The sequence below is a fragment of the Cebus imitator genome, unplaced genomic scaffold (assembly GCF_001604975.1).
Source record: "Cebus imitator isolate Cc_AM_T3 unplaced genomic scaffold, Cebus_imitator-1.0 Scaffold8, whole genome shotgun sequence".
In the NCBI taxonomy this organism is placed as follows: Eukaryota; Metazoa; Chordata; class Mammalia; order Primates; family Cebidae; genus Cebus; species Cebus imitator.
Genome location: NW_016107323.1, coordinates 3188671 through 3196042, shown reverse-complemented (window position 1 = coordinate 3196042; position 7372 = coordinate 3188671). Strand labels below are relative to the sequence as shown.

At 44.7% G+C, this 7372-nt stretch overlaps 1 pseudogene; it reads left to right on the top strand.

The window, feature by feature from the left end:
* LOC108312285 overlaps positions 1-4955 on the top strand; it is a 10259-nt pseudogene extending 5304 nt beyond the window's left edge.
* The last annotated feature ends 2417 nt before the right edge of the window (positions 4956-7372 follow it).

Here is a 7372-nt window from a genome sequence, read left to right as displayed (position 1 = left end):
TAGTGGAGTTGTAGGGACCTGAGAGCCATCTAATCCAACTAAACTTCATCTTGCTAATCATGACGTAAAGTCCAGAGAAGCTTAGTATCTTGCCAAACATCATTAGGAGACAGGAACAGAACACAGGACTTCTACGCTCTAGGCCTAGGGCTGTTTACCACCACACAGAGGCTATTGACAGCAACTACCTGAGGGCCTTAGCTGAGCTGGGGAGAGGGGGAAGGATTGGACCCAGTTTCACTTCTCAGTGACTGGTTCTCCATCTGGTGTGGCTGGGTGTCAGAGAAGCTTCTCTGCAGAAGCAGCCACAGGCAGACCTGGCTGACCCTGGCTAACCCGCTTTGAATGCAAGAGAAAGTTGATTAGGGTCTGATACTCCTGCCCCAACCACTGCCTGAAATTCCTCATTAACGCCCCTATTTGGGGATGCCTCTCTAGGATTCTACTATGTAGAAAGTGCATACCCCTGGAGCAGCCACACTTTTCCATCTGCTCTGCCTGAGCGCCTTGGGATTCCAGCAGGTCCTGAGAATCAAGCAGAAAACATTTGGGGGTGTGGTGGGGTGATGGGAGAGAGTGTAGAAGTGAGGACTTGGGTTGTGGGACAGAACAACTCAAGCTGTTGTTTAATTCTCCTAACCACCATTGCTGCCATTGCAAAATGAGGAAACTGAGCCTCTGGGCCTGGTCCCTTTCCTGGTGAGGGGGCATTTGCTTTTCTCACTTGATGGTCTTGGCCTGACTTCTAACTTCACTGAGGCAGCCTGGGAAATCCAGGCTCTTCTCAGAATTTCACCTACCTCTGACTCCCCTCACAGATGTAGGGTAAGGGTTTTGGGGGGCACCACACCTGGGAGCAGGAGCTGCTGGGAACAGGGGCCCAGGCAGAGGGCCAGGTGCTCCTTCTGGCCATTTCTGGGGCATGGAAGGCCTCTTAAGGGTTTTATGCTCAAGGCTTCATGTTGCCCCTGGCCAGAGTGTGCAGCTGGTGCTCAGTGGCAGTGAGAAGGCTTGAGGAGGGGGTCTTTGCAAAGTCAGGGTAAGCCCTCTTTATTCTTGTGTGATTTCAGGCGGTGGCGGGGGTGGGGGTGCAGGGGAAAGAGAAGCACTACCTGTAGATTCGACCCGTAGATTGGCTCTGCCTTCCCACAAAGGGATTTCTTGGAAAAAATAGGGTCTGACTAAAATAGTCATCTTCCCATCCTAAGTCTGAACCTCTTGAGAGTGTGAAGAGCTGGTGGGGTAGATCTTGGCCTCGCTCGCGACGCCCTCCTGGAGGATGCCGGTGAGAGGCAGGGGCCAGGGGCCCGTCTCCAGTCTCTGGCCTCTCTTTAGGCCCTAAGCCCCCAGGCCCTTTCCTTTGTAGTGTCCTGCTGCCTCCCTCGATGCAGAGCCTCCGAGCGCCCCAGTGTCTCCTCAAGACTCCTGGAGAGGCGGGCTGCAGGGAGAACGCCAGTACGCCGGGTACATCTTCGCAGAAGTCATGGTGTGCCTCATGCTGCGCCGGAGAGCCCTGCCCCGAGCTGTGACCCCGGAGATGCGCGCCCTGGTTCAGACTACCTGGGTCTGGCGATGACATACTTGACCTGGCGGTGCACCTGCCTGATTCCTACCTGAGCGCCAGTCGCGTGCGCTCAGGTCGCCTGCAGCTTCTGGGCGTGGCCTGCCCGTTTGCGGCGTGCAAAATGGAAGAGTGCGTTCTTCCCGGGGAAACTGAGGTCTGGAACTTGGGCCGTTCCAGGGCAGGGAGTAGAGAGCCGGGATCCAAGACTCCTTCACCCCCACCCTGCACGCCCCATCTGCAGCCCACCTGCCTCTGCCCCCTGAGCGCGGACTCCTTCCCGCGGGCGGAGCTGCTGCACGCCGAGCGCCGCATCCCGAGCCGCCCATTTCCGGCTGCACCACCCCGGCAGCTGCGGGCCGCGCTGGCACGGAGCAGCTCCCAGGTGATGCTACTTGCCACCTACTTCCTGCAGCTGTGTTTGCTGGAGGCGGAGGCGGCGGGATGGGAGCCGGATCGTCGCGCGCATTCGGCTCTGAGCCTAGCGCAGCGCTTGCTCGACGGGGCGGGCTCCAGGCTCCAGCCGGAACTTTACAGCTCCGAGGAACTGGGCCCGCTCGAGCTGTGCACCGCCCGCCCTGCGCTCCGAGGTCCCTCGCCGGGACACGCCGCCATCTTCCTCGGGTACCGCCGCCGTTTTCCTCCAGTACTTGCGGCCTCAGCGCCAGGGCACCAGCCTCGCGGCAGATCCAAGTGAAGAGATGGTGGAATTCCAGAGGCCTGGGCAGAATTAAGGAGCAAACAATGGCGACACCCTAAGACTACCAACGGCCGGAAGATTCACCTCTCGTAAGAATTCGAGGAGGTTTGGAGAGGCTGTGGCCAAGGAAAGTGCTACAGGGTAAGATCCACCGCCACGGGGGGACGCAGAAACTGTACTTCTCACCCTCTGGTCTCTGTGGTGCTTCCCATTGACTGTGCCCCCAGAAAGCCAGAGGTCAGGGGAGCCCAGGAGATGCAGTCCCCAGGGGTGAGCCTTCCAGGATCAGAGAAAGAACGGAGAATGGACTGGGCGGGGGGGGGGGGCAGGGATAAATGAATAAACAACACAGTTTTCCTTTCCCTGGAGGAGCGCGTGAGGAGGCCATGGTGGAGGCTACTCCACCATTAGGAGTGGGAGGCAGAGGCCAATTGTGACTGTGGAGCTCTACTCCATAGGTACAGGGAGCCCCCCTTATCCGTGGGTTTGCTTTCCACGGTTTCACTTACATCAACCACAGTTCCAGGAAGAAATGATTCGTATTTGATATATGGTCAGAAGGTCAATAGCAGTCTAAGGCCACATCACGATGTCTGCGTCAATCGCCTTAGTTCATCTCATCATTAGGCATTTTATCATCTCATGCCTTCATGAAAAGGGTGAGTGCAGAGCAAGAAGGTATCTTGAGAGAGAGAGAGAGGAGAGGTGCCACATTCACACAACCCTTATTATAGTATATTTTATAATTGTTCAATTGTACTTTTAGTTATTGTGGTTAATCTCTTAAACTGTGCCAAATTTGTAAATTAAACTTCATCATAGGTATATATATATGTGTACATACACACACACATATATATGAAAAAACATAGTGCTGCATATATAGAGTTTGGTACCATCCACAGGAATGTATTCCCCACAATTAAGAGGGGAAAGACTGTAAAAAAAAGTCAGGAGTGGAGAAAAAGCCTCTCTCCCATCTTTATCCATCTATCTATCATGTATATCTGTCTATAAATTCTAGCAGAAAATCAGACGCCATCTAGAATAGCAGCTAAGTGCAAGCTTTAGAACCAGGCCACTGAGTGCTGGCTGGGCCACTCACCAGCTGTGTGTTTGAGCTGTTACTTGACCTCTCTGAGGTTCCTCATTTTGCAATGGTAGCAATGATGGTTGGAAGAAAGAGGTGACTGAATATGTGCAATGTATTTAGAACAGTTCTTGGCATATAGTGGGTAGCTATGTCAACAATTCTTTTTTTGTTTGCTAAAAAATTTTTTTTTTCTTGTGAATGAAGACATTGCTAACTTACATATGTCATTTTTATTTGGAGCATTTTTTCACCTTGCAGTGCTCCTGAGAAATTCACAAATGCATTAACTTTATAAAAAACACAATCTAATATTAAGGTTGGGTTGGATATTTCCCACATTTAGGTATTTCCCTAAAAATCAAAAGACAATTGATCAGTTTCACATAGATAAAACTTAATAAGTATTTAACTTTTTAATAAGTTAAAAAGTGAAGACTGCCAAATAATCACAAATGTCAGAACATTGAAGTAGCATTTTTTTTATAGGAATATATAAAATATATATCACCTATACTTTATATTTACAAAATTAAAGATAAATTTTTGTTGATGGAAGAGGTTTTAAATACTTTGCTATGTGGGAAACTTCATTATCTTTAAAAAATCAGGCTCAAATGCTTTTAAGTTTGATGCATAATAGTGTTTTCTAAATAATTCTCATTACTCTCCTGTCCCTGAAAACATAGCTTCCCCCCAATCTGATTGGATAAGTATTTTGATAGTTTCTCTACTCTTTTCAATTAACCTTTAAGAGGTAAAAAGAAACCAAAGGCTTTATTTGGGGGAATATTATTGGACGTTTTAATTGGCTAATTGCAAAGAAGTCATTTCTTTTTTTCCTAGAGTTTTGTTGTTTAGTTTTGTTTTTTCTTCCTTTCATTTGTTAAAAGTCAAGAATGGCAGGAATGAAAATTCAGACAATTTGATCTCCTATTATGGTAAAATAGTGTTTAAATTCAATGGCTGTGTGCATTTTCTACTGCAGTAGAGAGGTTGAAAACCATTAGGAACGTAGTGAAGAACTATGGCAGAGAGATTGGAATTCAACCAATAAACAGAAATATTACTGTAGTTAAAATATTGCAGTTAAATGCACTGTTAGCAATGTCCTATTGCCAGCGTTAGAATTGTATGCTTCATCACTGTCTGCTTACTAAGACGGTTCAGTGAGCAGGTGGTTCATCCCTGACACAACTAAGTTTCAGAAAAGTGGATGTGTTTTCTCTGGTTTAGATCAAGGAACACTTACTATGCATACCAGTCAGCTATAGTTTCAATGACACAACGAAAACATTAGGTACTATAGATTTAGGATAAGATCATAAACTTGTTTATATAGAAACCATTTAGTACTAAGCTCTGTGATGTTTAGCTATGTAATCCACCCACAATAGCTTTTAAACTTGTGTTAAACTATGGGATGAGACGGGGACAGGCTGATTTGGTCAGAGAAGGAAATACTAAAAAAGTCAAAAAAGGCATTTCAAATGTGATGACATACTACCTAAATACCAATCATGCATATCTTTGTCAAATTAAAAACTTTTTACGTATTTTATTTCTTAAAAATAAAGGACCATGTGTGTTTTTTAACTTAGAAACTAGTATTTCATTCGCTCCACACTGAAATGAAACTTCAATGGCAAGCAGCAAATAATGTAGAATAGTCAGTGAAGGTATTTTTATTAGGAGTCAAGGAGTAGGCTGGGTGTGGTGGCTCACTCCTGTAATCCCAGCACTTTGGGAGGCCAAGGCAGGTGGATAACCTGAGGTCAGGAGATCGAGACCAGCCTGGCCAACATGGCGAAACCCTGTCTCTAGTGAAAATACAAAAGTTAGCCTGGCATGGTGGCACGTACCTATAATCCCATCTACTTGGGAGGCTGAGGCAAGAGATTCACTTGAATCGGGGAGGCGGAGGTAGCAGTGAGCCTGGATGGCGCCATTGCACTCCAGCCTGGTCTGCAAGAGCGAAACTCCATCTCGAAACAAAGCAAAACTAAGCAAAACAAAACCCAAAACAACAAGGGAAAACAACTCATAGAGAAATAATAATGGGCAAAAAACCAAGAGGAGGCAGTTTGACAGTTCTAATATAGAACTTGTATGACTACTTTCTTTAAAATATACTAAATAAAGCATGGCAATATAAATTAGTTATCCAAGGAGATAGAGACATTCTGAAGCAGCATTCTCAGTTACTTCATTTTTCAGAAAAACAAGTTTCACCCATCAACATGTAATGAAGACTTCCAGTCTTCCAAATACATTAGAAAGTACAGTTAATCACAGCAAAACTTGCAAACAACCAAATTTAGTTCTCGCCTGAGCCAGGCCTCTTAACATATTTGAATTTGTCTCATTTTCACCTTTCTTTGTTAATTAATATTATTATTTTAAAGGCACATAGAAATTTACAGAATTTGCAAGAAATGTCTTTCTAAATGTACAAATTCAGCTAATGAAAATATGAACATTCAGATACAGTTAAGTTTCAAGTCAGGATTTTTTTACGATGGGTTTATAAAAAATTAAAGAAATACTCTCCGAAGTTTCAGACATCTGGGTATTGGTGCTATCAAACAGTTCATTGCCCTCAGTGGCCACTGTGATGAGAACAGTTAACTCTCGGATTGCTGTACCTCATATGCCAGGAAGTGGCATGTTCAGTGATATTGCTAATTATACTTATGTATATGCAGCTGTATGATTTAACACTTACATGAAAGCTGTATGAATTTGTATAAAGAAACATTTAATTTTAAGATGATATATTTAAATAGCTGTTAAAACGAAGCGATATATCTGTACTATATATTCAACAATAAAAAGGAACAAACTAGTGATACATCCAAAAACTTGGATGGATCTCAAGGGAGTTATGCTGAGTGAAAAAAAGCCAGTCTCAAGAGGTGACATACTGATTCCATTTATATAACACTCTTGAAATAACAAAATGACTGAGATGGAGAGCAGTTAGTGGTTATCAGGAATTCAGGAGAGGGACAGGGAGAGAGGTGGCTATGATTATGAGAGGGCAACGGGAGGGATGCTTGTGATGGAAGCGTTTTGTATCTTGACTATGGTGGTAGTCCCACGAATCTACACACAGGGCTGGGCGCAGTGGCTCTTGCTTGTAATCCCAGCACTTTGTGGGGCTGAGGGTGAAGGATCAGTTGAGCCCAGGAGTTCAACACCAGCCTGGAAACATAGTGAGACTCCATCTCTATTTAAGACAACTATAATAAAAGAATCTACACACATGATGACATTGCACAGGACCAAATACATACTCAGGGCACCTGTAACCTTTCAGGGACCAAATACATACTCAGGGCACCTGTAACCTTTGTCTCAGGGCACCTGTAACCTTTCATAACCTTTCAGGGACAATCTTGTTGGCCTGTTTACACAAAGTCCTCTAAAGATGATCAATATATGCTTCAGATCAACTTTCCACACAACACAGAGAAGCTACTTTGTCATTAAAAAACATGAGAACACATGGACACAGGGAGGGGAGCACTACACACTGGGGTCAGTTGGGGGGAAATAGGGGAGGGACCGTGGGGGTTGGGGAGCTGGGAAGAGATAGCAAGGGGAGAGATGCCAGATGTAGGTGATGGGGAGGAAGGCTGCAAATCACACTGCCATGTGTGTACCTATGCAACAATCTTGCATGTTCTTCACATGTACCCCAAAACCTAAAATGCAATAAAATAAATGGGAAAAAAACAAAAACAAAAACAAAACAAAAACAAAAACAAAAAACAACCAAAAAAATTCTTGTGATAAACCACAATCTCTAGCTTAAGTGGGCTTGGAAATCATAGAAGGAAATAAAAGCTATTAGTATTTTTGTCTGTCTGTATTTTTGTAAGTTAAGATAAAAGATAAATCTTCCTAGCTTAAATTAGGTCACATCAGAACGAATAAAGCAGATTTTATAGCAAACACTTGCTGCTGACACCTGGAATTTCTAAAAACATTAGGAATATTTTTTATTCAGAGGAAGCAC